This window comes from Meleagris gallopavo, chromosome 4, assembly GCF_000146605.3.
Source record: "Meleagris gallopavo isolate NT-WF06-2002-E0010 breed Aviagen turkey brand Nicholas breeding stock chromosome 4, Turkey_5.1, whole genome shotgun sequence".
NCBI classification, from domain to species: domain Eukaryota; kingdom Metazoa; phylum Chordata; class Aves; order Galliformes; family Phasianidae; genus Meleagris; species Meleagris gallopavo.
The window spans coordinates 12,293,259-12,310,312 of record NC_015014.2 but is presented as its reverse complement, the minus strand read 5'-3'; the positions used below and the strand labels follow the sequence as shown (position 1 = coordinate 12,310,312).

At 36.0% G+C, this 17,054-nt stretch overlaps 1 protein-coding gene across 1 annotated transcript in view; it reads left to right on the top strand.

Annotated features, from left to right (window-relative positions):
* IQCM (IQ motif containing M) overlaps nucleotides 1–17,054 on the top strand; it is a 77,145-nt gene that overhangs the window by 850 nt on the left and 59,241 nt on the right. The window lies entirely within an intron of this gene.

Here is a 17,054-nt window from a genome sequence, read left to right as displayed (position 1 = left end):
TTTTTTTCTTTTTTTTTTTTCTTTTTCTTCAGATTACCATGACAGGAAGGCAGTCTGATTTCATTCTCACTCATTCTCACTCATACCATGTTCATTGCTTGTACCTGTCTTGGCAATTCCTGTCTTCAACAGTCTTCCAAAAAATTGCTCTTAAGACTAAAGAATACTATGGCAAGATTCTGTATGTATCTTTCAGTTTCACTATACCTTTTTTTCTTTCTGAAACCACCTTCAAATTTAACATGCTGGGTTATCAGCATTCACAGTGAAGTTACATCACCTTTTCTATTTCACTTGATCTTTTTGTCGCTGTTTACATTTTTTTTTTTTCTCAGATTTGGCTTTCTCACTTGATGCTTCTGTGCCTTTGATTTTTCATACAAATAGGATATACCTATATCTACATACATAGCTCCTGATGATAAGAAAATAGATATATTTTTATATGCAGACATTAGAGATCTTGATGCCTACCCTAGATAACAAAGAATTGGATTTTTTCTGCTTTTGTTCTGTTGAGATTTTAGTGCTCACTCATCTTGTCAATGACAATCTTGCCACAAAGTTTAGTAGATTAGACTCTGCGGTGCCTGAGGTTAAAAACAAACCCATCCCTTGGCAACCTGAGTATTTGTTCTCCTTCTTGTTTGCTATCCTATTCTCTATTCCTGATGGGAAGAGAGAAAGTATCCAGAAAAATGTCTCTTATCATCCCCATCCTACCCTAAGTTATGATGATGTTCTCTGTCTTCACTTTACTTTCACTCAACAGATAGATCTGGTCTACCTGTTGAATAGTGTATTTAACAATCTGTATGCTGTGCTGTAGAAAGCTTGTCTCATGGACTTTTTTGTTGTTACTGATGTGAGGTCATTATTAAGCAGTGGAATTCTGGCACCGTGGTACTGGCAGTTAGAAAAATTTACACTTCAGGTCCTTCATGATAGCATAGGCACAAGTAGGTGATTGTGACAATCTGGATAGAGTATTTCAGTTCTGTGGTTATGTCAGCATGAGTGACAAAATCATTCTGTTATCCATTTCTGCTGTAAATTTCCCAAATTGGGTTGTACACTGCTTCTTGTTCCAAACTTTTTGGGGATAGTAGTTCAGAAGCATTTTGCAGACTTAAAATAGGAGTTCATTACGAGTAACTTTCAATCACTAAGTTGTTGTAAATGTCTTCTGTGTACTTCTTCCTACCTGAGCTGGGTTTGTATTAAAGATCTGCATTAATTTAAAAACAGTACTAGAAGTCTGTTGGCCTTGGAGCTCTATTGTAATCAGCATGCAGTAGTTAAGTTTTAAAATTAAATTCCTGCAGGAATCTAGTCCACCAGTAGTGTCATATATTTAAAATTAATTATAATTTCAATCCTTCTTTCCACATGCCTCAGCTAACTTTTCATGCTCTAAGTTTTGTGTGTGTATCATGAGATTTTTTATGGATGTTCTATTCAGATATTGTGTTTATAATCTGAGCTACGTATTATGTTACTTATAAGTACTTGTTATGCACTGTTAAGTACTTGTATGTCCTGAACATGACTTCTTTGTAACAGGCTACTGGTCCAGTAGACAACGTATGTTGAATTGAATGTACAAATTGTATATATGTATTGTATGCCCACTGAAACTTGTGAAATATTTCAGTGTTTATGTTATAAAGCTGATTTTTTTTTAAATGGATTACAAGAACTTTTCAAGATTTGTAGAATATCAAATTATTTTTGAATTTAAATTTCATAGTAGATTAAGCTATTCACTATCCTTCATTTTGAAAATAGATTACAATGGTAGACAAATGGGAACAGGAACATCATAGTGAGTCTTAGAATTTTCAGGTTATTAGTATAAGTTTACCAGTGGAAGCCTCAGTTAAGACAAAGTACAAGACTGCTGTTGGGAGAGTTAATTGTTGAAATGCTAAATATACCCATCTCCAGTTACCACTAGTAGTGCAAAGCATGCTGCAGGATTGTCAGAGCAACAGTGTTTGCATCTCTTTGTAAAGTAGTTGTTGCAGTTGAATGAGTATCATAAATAACCTTGATGTAGAAACGAGGTCATCTTTTATATGTGTACAGTCTAGGTATTTCTGTTCTGTAGCATGCAATTACATATCCTACAAAAACTATTTTTTGTGGCTAATTGGATTATTAGTTATGTTTAAGTCTGTTAACTGAGCTGCTCTCTGATTTTAGTCCTTTTTCTGATGTGTTAAAGGGTAAAGGGAAAGGTATGTTTGTGGCCTTTTCTGGTGAAGTAAGTTGCAGGTGCAATATTTCATTTTTGAGTTATGGCACCCTTATCTTTTACATCACATATTCTCCTTGGAGGTGAAAATCAAAGTTCTCTTGATGAAGATTCAGCAGTTATTCCTCTTTTTTCTTTAATTCAACATAAGAAAAATTCCGGGCCTTGGTCTCTTTCAAAAACTTTTTATCCCATTGTTGCATGGTAGCTGACTCATTTAAAAAATTCATTTGATATGGTAGCTGTCTCCTATACACTACTGTGGAGGTAGGGATCAAGTTACTCTGCAGTGTGATAGAATCTCAGTCTAGAAATGGCTCAAGTCTTGAGATAATCAAAAAATTGCTCAGTCTCTTGTGAAGATGTAAAAGTTATTATGAAGGAGCATATTTATAAGTGGGTTTATTTCTTTGATTGTCCTTGTACATTGACTTTCTCACAAACGTCCTTGCATGTATTCTATTTCCACCTCCCAGGTTGGCAGGTTCTCTCTGTGCACTTCTCTACTCTAAGTGTTGGTTAGGATTCCTTTTCTGTCTTCTACACACCCCCTTCATGTTAATATTACTTTGTTGTTGTATCTCTTCTGTATAATTAGTTTATCAGAATGCTATAATATTAAATTATTAGGAGAATATTCATTGCTGAATAGATTGACTATACGCTTGCTTCATGATGATGGCTTTCCTCGCCTTTGTCAGAGTTTGAACACCTCTTATTTTCCTATTCCAGTTTTCTGGTTTTCTTACAAAATCAGCAGAGTTCTGCTAATTACAATTTTGGAGTTCAGTGAATAGAGTATTTGGATAAGGGTACAACAAGCAAACAAGCAGGGGTATGCCACTAAAATGAATGCAGTGACTCATTTTTCTGAGCTGTTTATGATGGTTGAAAAGGCTCTGTAGCAGCAAGTTGGTCAAGTATGGTAGCTCTAGTTGAAAGTAAAGTAACTAATGACACCAAGTTGGGAGGTAGTGTCGATCTGCATGAGGGTAGAAAGGCCCTTCAGAGGGATCTAGATAAGCTGGATCGCTGGGCTGAGGTGAATGGGATGAGGTTCAACAAGGCCAAGCGCAGGTCCTGCACTTTGGCCACAATAACCCCATGCAGCACTATAGGCTTGGGGGTGAGTGGCTGGATAAATGTGAAGAGGAAAGGAACCTGGGGGTGTCGGTTGATGCTTGGCTGAACATGAGCTGACAGTGTGCCCAGGTGGCCGAGAGGGCCAACGGCATCCTGATCTGCATTAGAAATAGTGTGGCCAGTGGCCAGCAAGAGCGGGAAGGTAATCATCCCACTGTTCTCAGCACTGGTGAGGCCGCATCTTGAGTACTGTGTTCAATTTTGGACCCGTCACTACATTGAGGCCCTGGAATGTGTCCAGAGAAGGGCAACGAAATTGGTGAGGGGTCTGGAGCACACATCTTATGGGAAGTGGCTGAGAGAGCTGGGATTTTTAGTCTGGAGAAGAGGAGGCTCAGAGAAGACCTTAATGCCCTCTACAACTTCCTGAAGGGAGGCTGTGATAAGGAAGGGTTTGGCCTCTTCTCCCAGATGACAAACAGGACATGAGGAAATAGCTGCAAGTTATACCAGAGGAGGTTTAGGTTAGACATAAAGAAGAACTTATTTCTCTCGGAGAGTGGTCAGACACTGGAATGGCTGCCCAGGGAGGTGGTGGAGTCGCTGTCCCTGGCAGTATTCAAGAGGCATCTGGATGAGGAGCTACAAGATATGATTTAGTGCTTGTAGTAGCAATGGTATTGGGAGGTTGGACTAGATGATCTTGCAGGTTGTGCCCAACCTTGCGATTCTAAGATTCTATGAACTCAGCGTGCTTTCCTCTTGACCCGTGTGAGTTCTGATCTAGGGCTAGCTGTAAGGAAAATGATGCCACACAATTTAAAACAGCCATCAGCTTTCTCTACATGTTGATGTCAGAAGCAAAAACAACTGTTCTGTTAATGAGATAGTGTGCTTTTCCTGACGTTATTCCTTAATACTGGGGAACTGGATATTATTCTGTTAATGTCCTGGACTATTAGGTCTCCTAAAATTGTTGTAGAATTATTCTGTCAGACCTTTCCAGATCAGATATAGATGTTAGGAACAAATACTGGGGCTGTGTTTTGTGCTTTGTTTGGGGGCTTTTGCAGCTTCGTGCTTCCTTTCTTGCATCCCTCCCTTTTTCCCACACTGGCTGTTTCAGCTGTTCCCTACTGTTAGCTCTCAGCTGCTTTTTTTTAATTTTTCATTCTCTCTCAGAGAAGTGGAAGGCTTGTGATGCCCAGATTTCTACATTTGTTAAAGTAGAGCAACTAAATCAAGGTTTCTGTTTGATTGGCTTGTTTGCTTACTTAAACCTATGTTTCAAGCTTTTTTGGTTCTGCAGAGAAAAGCCTGAAAATACCATTGAAGTCTCAAAGACCTGAAGGCAAATAAGAGGATCTCTGATATTGTTCCCTAAAAGACAGTGGGCTGTGTTCATGATTTATTGCACTTAAGATGATCAAATTCAGTACTGTCAGTCTCACTTCTCTCAGCTGCTTTGCAGTAGATAGGAGAGGCTAGAAAGATCAATGAAGTCACTAAGCTTTTCATAGTAGTGGATGGTCTGAAGACAGTGAACAGCAAACCTGAAGAATACTGGAACACTGATGGACACAGATTTTGAAGGGGAATTCATAATATTCTGGAACCTTGCCAAACTGTATTACTGTGCCGTAAATTGCAGTAACTTGTGGCAAATGCTCTTTTTTTGACTTGGATTTCTCCCTCCCTCTCTTGAGCTTCTGCACAGAATGTACTTTGCCTTTCCTTAAGACACTTAGCAGTAGTACATCCAGAGTAGTCAGTAATTACCTTTTTCTTAAATAAAGCAAAACTTTTATTTGGTGTAGAAATGAAAATAAATAAAAAATAAACCGCATCATAAATCTTTCCATTGCATTCCATGCTACTAGAAGACATCTGCAAAGCTTTCCCCTTCCTTTTCCCCTCCTTTCCCCTCATCTTTCCCCCTTTTCCCCCCCTTTTTTCCTTGTCACACTTTGGTTTCTATCATTCTAGTTGGTTGGGTGAGACCCATCCACCCCTCTATATTTTCCCACATGATGGTAGGTGGCAAAGTGCTATTGATGCATGGGTGTGACTGAATTTCTGGAGCCTAGTTCTGTAAAATTGCAATGAATATTGTCTTACAAAGAGGGATGCAGCCTCTCTTTATTTATTTATCTACTTTTGCCTTGATTGTCTGTTTCAATCTAACCTACTTTGGTTCATGCTGGAGTTATACAGACATGACATTATTTCCATAGAACTTGATAGAGCATAAAGAAAACAAAAGTTAATATAACTTTTTTTACTTTGGTGTAATTCACAATGAAGCACAGGCTGTAAAAAAGCCATCTATAATCTATCAGAAACATAAAAATAGTTCCTCAGAGACTGCACAAAATCTGCTCACTGTACATTTTTGGCCACAAGCATTGCCAGATATAACAATTACGGCAAAGATGTCAAATTTAACAACTACCATGTCTTTCTCCTTCTTCCCACCAAAATACATCTCTAAATAAGTTAAAGGAGTTACTTCATATTTCTGTTTATGTCAGGATTATTCATAGGTTCCCACCATGATTATTTTAAGATAAATATTTTTATAAAATACTTGATGTATAGCCAAGGCAAATTTTAATTCTTTTCATCAGGGAGCTGATATATGCACCACTTACCCATTGCAGAGGAAAAATGAATTCTTTATGTCCTTTTGATAACCTGTTGCTTTACAAAGTTTCGACCAAGTATCCTCATCATTCTGCCATGTACATCCTTCTCTGCAGCAAGGAGGTGAATCAAAGCTCAATTGCTCTGTTTTTGTCTTAAAAAAATGTCATACTTCACAGCCATCTGGATGCAGAATTGAATTTGGAAGAAGGGCAAAAACATCAGTGTACTGCTAAGAAATTTGTAAAAAATGAACAATAATAAGCGAAATATCTTAAAAGCAATATTGACATACAAAAATAAGGAAGATGAGAAAAGATAAGATAATCAAATCTGAATATTTAAAATATTTTAATTGGTGACATGTTTTTCTAAATTTGGAAAATATGAAAAATGTTATTTACATTCTGGGGGGGAAAGCTGTATTCTTCAATTTGAATAATGTGCTTTACCATACCTATCAGATTAGCAGAGGGTAAATAAAAAGCATTTTGACAAAAGGTCAAGGAGTCTAATACAAATCTTTTTCCAGGAGTACTTGATGAGGGCAGTAAGTCAGAAGAATTACTTGGTCACTGTTTCACTGAGAGCTTTGCAAAAAAGCTTTCCAATAGCCAGGCTGTTCCTTCCCATGCTAGTAAAACCTGTTTTCGTATTCTTTGTCCTAAAAATATTACTCTCATTAGTTTTTTGAGATTTCCTGAGCTATAATGTGATCTTGTTCCCACACCTAGGAGGATTCCCTTTAACATCTTGAGGACTAAGGCAGAAATATTAACTTAAAAAGTGATATGCTGCTAAGTTATTGAAATGTCTTTGTATTCTCTATTTGTCATTTATGCCTCTGTCCCTGTCATGGAAGCTGCTGTTGAAATCTTTCAACATCAACACTCTGCCATTTAAAACTTACCCTGCCAGCATGCCATCTGTTTTGATCAGGGAACCACTTTCTACGTGAGCTGACTCCTACACACATAGCACTTTGCAAGAGAAAAATCCATTTGCTGAAAAGTATATTAAAAATATAGAAAATCTAGCCATCCCTGGAAAAGCAATACTCCTTAACTTTTTTTAAAATCTTAAAATTAGATAAGTGTATTTTCTTCCCTATCTCCCACTGTTTTTTGATTTCTAGACAGAGGAAAAATCATAGTAAAGTGAGTCAAGTCCTCCTTGTAATTGCATTTTTTACCCCTGAAGTTGGTTGCATGTGTTGATCTATTTCCAGACAGGGCAGAGACAGGGCCTTTGCAAAGTTAACTTTCTATAGAAAGACAACTTCACATTTTAAAAAACCTCTTTTTTATGTACTGTGCATGGCTTCTTCAAGTGCAAAAGAATTCATTTTTTCACTTTTCTAGCTCTGTGAAAGAAATTGTAATGAATATTATTTACTAATAGTTAAATGTTACTTTTAACATCAGATACCATTAGTGTAGGTGATTTGGGTGAGATAATGATGCTGATAATCTTACCCCATTCTCCCTTGATAGGCTTGTCTGGTAACAGTATATCACATTTTACTGCCTTTCACAGTCTCAACAGAGTTCTGCTTTGTGGGTGGAGGGAGATAAGAGAAGATGAGATACAGATCTGTACTCTACACTGAGCCATCCCATGGCAGGCTTTCAGGATCTTGCCTTGTACCCACTGTTTCCTAACCTGTGACCTGTGCCCCACAGGTGGTTTGGTAAATCATATTGATTACTTGCATGTTATTCTTTTGGTTCATTATGTGGCACTGAATACAGATTTGGGGAACAGTTCGGTTTCAAAGTTCGTTGCTATAAATATGTCTTGGCAACAGAGGTTTGCGGGCAGGCGAATAAGCACTGAGCAACCACAATAAATAGTGGTGGAAGTGATAGTTCTTTGTGGTGTGGAAGGCCTGACTGCTAGCTTCTGGACCTTTTAAACTTTTAAACCTTTAGCAAGAAAGGAGGGAAATCACCAGGGGATAAAATATTTTTGAAAACAAAGGAGTATTTATTTGTATTTAATTGGCTGTAATAAAGCAGCATCTTTGCATGCTCTTTCTCTCAACCCATCTTTGAACCTCACTAACTTGAAAAGCTAAGTAAGGACCTCCAGAAATATCAGATGCAATATCTTGCCTGTGTCAAGTAATCCTTTCCATGAAGTTATCAGATTCCATCTTATTACTTCTTAGGTTCAAGAGTTGTACTTTTCCAAAGACAGGAATGCTGTTTCTAGTTCTAAGCCTATCTTTTCTTGGCCAGATTGTAACCAAGTTTGTTCTTGAGCCAGCTAAACACTCTCCTCTAACTTAGATAGTTATTTTTACTTCTGTAACTTGCCCCACAATACAGCAAAAGAGATCACATACCATTGTTCCACTGGTCTAAAAGGAAACATGTTCCCTTGCTTTCTTGTCATTGAAGTCACTACTGGCATGGTGTCTCTTCTTTGCAAACTCAGCTGCAATCTTACTTGTTATCCATTTTAAGGAATAACAAATCAGTAAAGGAAATTCAGCTTTGGTTGTCTTAGAGCAATGAGAAATGCTGTGAAGGCCATTCGGTTAGTCCTCTGGCCACTCTACCCAAAGGAAAAACAAAACACAACAAAAAGATATAGTGTCTCCTGCCCCCATCCCACAAATTTCCCCTGATTAGTTTCATAGATTATTATCCTGAAATTTATTGTTTTTTATAATTTGTTCTAGTAGTGCTCTAAGATTCCTAATAGTGTGATGGTGAGACAGATGAAATTCCATCCACAAAAATACAAATGCTTTTTAGATAGCCTCTGAAGAGTGGCTCAACATTAGGAAAATTGTGAGGCAAGCTGTTGGTGAATTATTGTCAAGGTCAGAGAATGTGCATTTGTTTTTTCTGGTAGTTGTATCATTATCAGGCTCTTATGATATATCCACTTGTACTGAAAATATAGCTAACTTAGCTTGATGAATTTGATTTATTAACATTGCAACTGACAAGGTTGCCTGTTTGTTAGTGCTTATTTTATATTTGAATAGCTTTCAGCACATAAATTTGAGGAATTGCTTGAAGACTTCAGCTGTTCCATATTTCATGGAGAAAACTGGACCAGAGGAGTGCTGCTCTTGATATTTCTATTTCGATACTGTTCACTTTTTATAAATTAATATGATGCCTGTATACATAGGTGTGCCCAATGAGTAGAATCTATTACAAACAGTAAAACTTAAATGCTAACGCTCATTAGCTTTATCGTCAATGAACTCTGACATAATCTTGCCATACACTTCTTTTTAACCTTCAGAGCATGTCATAAATTTATTCTTGTTAATAAATAATATATTAATTTCAAAAGAGATTAGCTAATTAGGTGTGTTGTTCAGATTAATCTTACGTAAAAGAATGAATGGAGAAAGAATATTTGAGTAGTATACAGTGCAGGATGGAGTTCTCAAATGGGGCCAGGAATGAAGCCCTAAAGTTTCTTATTGACTTCAATGATGTTACATCAGGCAGAAGATGACAAGGTTAATTAGAGCCAATATTAGCACTTCTTCCCAGAAGAAGATGTACTTTTAAGTAAACACAATTGTATAAGGAGCCAAAGAAAGAAAAAGCAGAACTAATTACTTGCCCCTAACATCTTGTAACATCTTGTAAAGTTCCTTTAACACGTCTCTATTCTTTCAGGTCTCTTTTTTCCCCTGTGAGGAAGAAATGGTTCATTTAACTAACTTCATACCTCTGTACTGATGTATGCCATCATACACATAACTCCAATTCTACAGATACCAGTTTGTTCTGATTTGCTAGGGATTATGAAGGAGGCCACTCAGAAGTAAAATCCACGTGGATTGTGTGATGGGAAGAAAGGGCAGATCTCTTTAGGACACTATTATCATGTAGACGCTCAGGACTGCCCAACCTCCAGATTGTCTTCTCAATCTGTTCTCCCCCAGTGACTGCGTTTTTAAGAATACTGGAGAAGAGAGAGTTCTCTCCTGCTCTCTGCTTTAATGAAGATATATTTCCTAATAGAAAGTGAAGGTTGCATTTTAATGTCAACAACAGGAGTGACACTGGTGATGATAACGCTAAGCATCATTGTCCAGCCATGCAGTGACTTGGCTGCAGTCAGGATGGGGAGCATCTGGTTGAAGCAAATCATGGAAAATCTGAGTGGATGTTGTTCAGCTAGTTCAAGAATTTGCCAGTTTATAACATCACTTACTGCTGAAGTCATTTTTCCTCAGATTATTAACACCAGCATTGATATTATCTGGACTGCTCATTCCTTCCAGCCAGTCAGAACTAATAATTTTTAAAATGCCTTTTTTGGGGAGAAGCAATCAGAAGGCTTCAATTTTTTTACTAGTGTAAGCCAGGCAGTTGTTAGCTGCAGGCTTCATTGTGAACATCCATGTATCTACTGCAGAAATCACATGATTTCTGTGTGTGTATACAGTGCTAAACTGAGTTGAATGTGAAAGCTCAGTGCTTTTTTTTTTTTCCAACAATGACGCACATCCACCAAGAGCATTTGATATTATAGCTCTTTTCTCTTAATACACTGGGCCAAATTCAGGAGTTGAGTTTGATACTTACAGGCCTCTGTTAGATAAACATACAGTAACTGAAAAGCTACCTTTTTGCATGATTCTCATATAAGCGCTGTATTCCAGTGGGACAACAGAATAGAGAATATCAGTAGCAAAGCTTACGTTTGTAGGAAGTAATAACAGCCACAAAGTCAAAGAAAAAGAGAGATTCACTTGTGAAATGCTAGGCAATATACCAACTGGATTTGCTGAAGAATTTCTTGCAGGGAAAAGAACAACTTGAAAAAATATTTTACCCCTGAACCCATTAGTAGTGCTCCAACTGGTGATTGTTGCATTGGTCCATATACTGAGCTTAGCTCTAATTTTCATAAAGTTATTTTAATTACAATATATCCACTGTGTACTTAGCACTATTTAATACATAATGTGTTCGATATATTTTATACGTAATTGAAATTCCGTGAAATTAAACTGTAACATTATAAATAATTTTCCAGGATGAAAAGTAGGTTAAGATAACCGAATTTCATGCTTTAAACATTGAGATAAATATTCCTTAGTGTAATAAAATGCTGTATTTTAGGTTGTTAATCTTTTCATTGAATAATAAATATGAGCTTCCCTTTTATGTAATTAATGCAATCCATATAATTCAGTAGAGAAATGAAATGTTGAATCATACATAGAAAATAGCTATGAGTATTCCATTACCAAACTTAATTCAATCATTTCCACAGACTTATGGAAAATACTATTCACCTCTTGAGGAAAACATTTGGCAGTGAAATGTAGTTTTGCTTTGCATATATTTTGAATTGCTTGAATCTCTGGTAGTTATTCCCTTTTGTTAGGGGAGAGTGTTGCAGAAAAGTTGGTTCAAAACAGTAGTTAGGAACAGTATTTTGTATCTTCAAAGCTACATTATTATCAATGTTAAATAAGCCATCCTTAATATCCTTTTAGAAATGGTGATTGAGATGTTTCTAATATTTTAGTTTTTACTTGGTTATAAAATCTGCTGTCTAATATCACTGTGTGGAATCCATAAGCAGGATTGTCAATTTCCTCAGTATTCCAGGGGACCATGCATTTTATTTCACAGGTTGCTACTATGTTTTCACACAGACATTTCTGTAGTGTAGAATAAGGATTACGCACTAAATGCCCAGTGAAGCTTTTCAAATGATACCTTACATCCAACTGCATAGCTACAGACAGACATTGATTTTTATTTTTATTTTTTTTTACAAAGAAAATATGTTAGAAGAGAAATGGAAGAAAATAAACATTTCTTCCCTGTCTTAACATTCACTGTAGCTGAGAAAAACCACTACCAAAGATAATAGAGTTATACTTTCCTAAGCCTGGTTTGGCTTTTTAATTTAAACCCTAAGGATTAGTTGGACATAGTTCTTTTTATTAAAATATTTTTGTTTGTTAGTACTATGGGAACTTATATCTGGCATCCTTAGAGAAACTGGCAAATTAGGGACTTCGATTTGTTACTACAAAATGTACTCTTCAAAGTAACGTGGAGTTCCACTGCAATTTTAAATGATCTAGGCTGGCTTCTGCTAGCCGAGTAGCAGCAGCAGAATGCAGTGTGGACTGCAAAAATGTGCTCAGGAAGACTGGTGAATATAGCAGCCTTTTCTGAGCTTTTCTCTGTTATTGCTACTCAGTACTGAAGCCAGTTTGTGTTACACTGGCTCAGATACATCAGTGCTACCTGTGGTCGTGCCTAGTGTACACGTATTCCAAGGGAATCTGATGTGTGTGCTCTCCAGAGAAAAGACATTACAAGATCAGGCCCTAATTATTTTGTAATTGTGCAAGGCTTTAATTGTAAGACCTTAATGACTAGCCTCATTTAAAACACCTTGGGGACGTTGACTTAAGTAAAATGCAGTTGTTGAATTATTTTCTTTCCTATAAGTCTGAGCACTTTCTATTTCTTTCTCTCTCAGGAATCTGTGGCTCCTACCAAACAGTGGAATGAGCCAAGTAATTAAGAGATTGAGAGTTCAGGTTTTTAATAATCCTTACAATTGCTCAACTGGTAGGCTCAGGGTGCCCAATTTTCAAGGCATTCACAATATGCTCAAGTTCTTGCCCTCACTAAGCTCAAATATTCCATGTTCTTTCACGCATGTAAATACAGCAAAAAGAGTTGAAATGTATTTTACCATCAGCTGCTTCCAAACTGGGGAGGGCGGGAAATACTAATAATATTTTGGTCAAGGTCACCAGTCATGGATGATTAGCATCAGATCTCAATAGATCTGCATTCAAAGCACAGAGAATCCTCTTTTATCTAGGTGTCATCATGTATAAAAGATTCTGATGCTGCACTTATCTTTATTCTTTTTTCATTTTATTTTATTTTTTTAAATATGTCCTGTACTTGGACAATTATTGGCTCTTCAAATCTGAAGTATGCACTGAGAGTAGTGGAGCTGAAATGAAAACAATGTAAATAAAATGTCATAAACTACTGCAGAACATTATGAGTGTGGGTAAGGGGATAGCTTATATACCATTATAGATATTTTGCTTGGATCTTACTGTTTTGAGGTTAAATTCCAGTTTGAAAGGCAAAACAGGTAGAAAAAAATCTGATCTTAATAAACTGAGATTTTTGTTAGGAGGTGTGCAAGCTGAGATGAGGAGAGGTAGAATGGTATTTATTCAGTTCCTAGCACTGGTTGTGGTTTTTTGTTTTTTTTTTTTAAGGGTCTAAACATATGTGGTTGTGATGGCAAGATTTAGTTATAGGAAACAACATTTAGCTATCTTTAAGCTAATCAAAGCTGGCCTGTCCTTTTACCCTGTATCAAAATAAAAAATGGAAGAGTATAAGAAAAAGGTTCCTGAAACTTCAATTTAGGGAATACTGAAAATATTTTCTGAAAAACTTTTAGTAAGACTGCAACTCATAAAGGAATATTTATGGTACAGACACGTTTCCTTAAAATATTTTGAATTCATTTAGTAATCATATTCTGTAGAGTAATCTGAACACTCCTAACCACCGCACCCCTCCCTCCTCAAAAGAAGAATAAAAATCAAAGAAATGTGATATAGTAGAATAGTGGAAAAGTAGAGTAGATTTTTAATTGGGGAGGCTGTAAAATCCTCTACTTGTACAGAGTATAAAGTTATATTTCTGGGAAAGAGATGAATGATAACTGATCCTTCAAGTGGAAATCCTCCTTTACGCTCTCGGAGTCTTTGTGCTTGTCAGTTTAAGTATCTTAGCTGGCTACGGGCTGTATGTTGTACAGTTTCTCTGCTGCCCCATTTGGGTAATACTTGCGATAGGAGTTAGAAATGGAAGATTTAGGTGAAAGTTCTGTGTTCCCTAATAGAGAAACACATTTTCTAAGGAGGAACAAAAAAAAAAAAAAAGAGAAACCTGGACTCCTTATGCTTAAGTTCATACCAATGTAGTAAAACGTTGGAGGAGTAACTAGTGTTATTCAATAATAATAAAACATATTTCAAGCACTAGTGTGGTCATGCTTCCATAAGAAACGCAGAGAAGCAACTATCAAATAAAACAAATCAAATTCAATATCGAATGAGATGGAGTCATCAGTCATAAAAATAATCTCCAATATTCCAACAGTATTTGGTTTTATATTGCAAAATTTATCAGTCATTGATATAAATGTTCAAATAACTGTGCAGTCAGAAACCACATTTTTAATTTCTATCTGAAGTGCTGACTTTCCTCTTATTTTTTGTTCTTGTCTCATGTACAATCCTTTTTTCTTTCTAAAAGAGTTTTGTAACATTGATCTTAACAGAATATCCTTGACAGGTGAAAGTCTGATACATCTCGCTTATTAGAGTTATCATAGGTAGTAAAAACAAGGAAGTCTTTCATATCCCCAGAAGCCATCTCAGTCCATGGAGTAGCACTGCTATTTTCAAGCACTGAGAATTGCACAGCTTTTGAATCCAAGATTATTTATATAAAATATATATATATAAATATAAAAAAAATATATAATAATATATATATATATAGTTGCATGTAATATATGAATTTAGTAGCATAGACATCTTTGCATCTTCTCTGTGTTTTGCATAGGATGCCCTTTAGATAGCTTTCAGCTATGTTTTTGCTGTATGCTCAGTTCCTAACTTGAAAGGCTATACTGTTCTCAGAACTTAGAAGCTTTGCAAATAAGACAGTAATGATTTACTTGGGTCTGTATGATGATGAAAATGTAAATGTTGTGGTTTAACCCAGTAGGTGGCTAAGTACAACGCATTTCTTTGCTCGCTCCCTGCCTTCCCAGTGGGACGGGAGAGAGAATTGAAAAAAATGAAGTAGATCATGTGGGTTGCAGAGCTTACTGAAATTAGAATAGATTGCAGGATCAGCTTTTCATCTGTGCTCCTTTTAGAGGCTGATTAGTGACACAAGATCATCTTTTGTCTGATGGAAGCACAGAAAGAATATCAGACTTGACCTCATGACTTTCAACTGTTTCATTCTTGTGCTGTTCTTACAACATGACTGATACTGTATTCTAGCTCAAAAGCAACCATAAACAAGATACAAAAAGACTTTTAAAGAAGAATCCTGAACTTCCTACTTATTGGACATGGGATCTTCTGCCACAGATAAGAATCAAAATCTCATGCTTGTACTACTGCCACAGTTGCAGTCCATCTATAAATGCTTAGTCAGACCTAGCCTGGCATCCCAGAGTACAGTGTTTTAGGAGGAAAGTCTTGTAGCTTCAGTTATTAAGCTTTACAAAGAGATTAAATGCAATTTAAGTGAACTCCTAAAGAGGGATGTTATTGTGCTACACAGCTTCAATGAAGGTTCATTCTTTTGAGCAATTGATTCTAAAAATCGTCTTTATTTGAGGTATAAAAAGAGGAGGAATCCCCATTTTTCCATATCAGAAAAACAATGATTGATTACCCTAATAAATGATTGAGTAATTAGTGATTAAACTAGTTGCAACACTTTATCATACTCTTTTAAACCATAAATTTGTGTTTTGGTATCTCATGTAAAAAATACCCATAACGCAAGCTGTGATGCAAAGTCCGTGCTTGTGCCAACATCAACTTCTTATCCAGAGACTAATCTCTTCAGAAGAGGAGTAGATTCTTGTTCTGGCATCAGAACGTGAGAAAAAAGCTCTGTAAACCTGATTTTTGTTAGAACCAAAACATTTCTTTTCTATAAGATCAAAACTCGAGGTAGGAGCATAGAAAGTAAGATTGTAGACAGGAAATGCTTAGGCTTTTGTAATTGTTTACTTTAGAGGAAATAAACTTGAGTTTTAAGGATCCAGCAAGATGAAGCGGCCACTGTATTTCAAATCAATTCAATTTAATTTTGGTTTCTTAACACATAATCTTTTCAATTCTAGTTTCTCGTATTTTGGCTTAGTTTAGGGACAGATTATTTCTGTGCATGTGTCTGTGTGGGGGAGTATGTATATGTGTATGTACATGTCTGTATGTGTATATTTAAGACTTGAAAAATGTAAAGCCTGGATCCAAAAACCATTCATGTTAATATCTTTTGGCTTTATATCCATCATTATTTGGAATGTGATTAAATCTCATTTGCTTCACCGGACCCAAAACATGTGTTTAAAGTCAAGCAAGTGCTTAAATATTTTACTGAATAAGGACGCTTTCCTGAATGAGAAGTTAAAGTGAATGCACTCCGTGTGCACAGCATACGTTTTTTCCATATAATTCTTCAGATCTTTTCCAAAGTCTGAGCTTTTGTTAATATATTTATCTTTCTAGCGGATGTAGAAAGCATTACTTGTTCACAAGGACTGAACTGATATTTTAACTGCATAGTTTTTGCATAGTTAAAGCAAATCATAATATTCTTAGAGCAAACCTCTACTTCGGGTGGCAGTAAAATGAAAGGAATAGAAAAATTTTCTTTAAAATAATCTATCATCTCATTACTGATCTATAAATTCATTAATTTTCATGAATATAAGAAATCTGTTTCAGAAACATTATTGTCTGCCTTTTGTTGTTTTCTGAGGAAATCTTTTGTCTGTCACTTGTACAGTCATACACAAAATGTTAAAGCTAATGTAGAGCGAACTCAGAAAAAGAGCTTTTTCTCTTTAATGTGTCATTTTAAAGGTAGTAAGTTTTACCTTATTAGTAGTTGCATAAATGGTTAAGGATGTTAAGGATTAATTTCATATTTGTCTGCACTTAGTGGTGGCAGACAGTTTTAAAATGAAGGATGATAATTGTAGTGTGAAAAATGAGATGTTTTCAATAGCCAGTTTTAACCTTCTAATATTTGTGTGGTTGTGATCCTAAAACAATTGGCCATGCATTTTATTAATGTTGTAATGTTAATATAAGAAAAATCTGATAACTGAAACTAGGGTTCAGAAAGTGTTGAAGAAAACGGAGTTGTGTTCTAGGAGTCTCTCTGTAATCATTCTTAAAAATATGTAACTTTTTTGAACATTTATTAATACAGAAAATGCTCCTGAGATTGTAAATTGCTTGGACCAGTAAAATAGTTTCCTA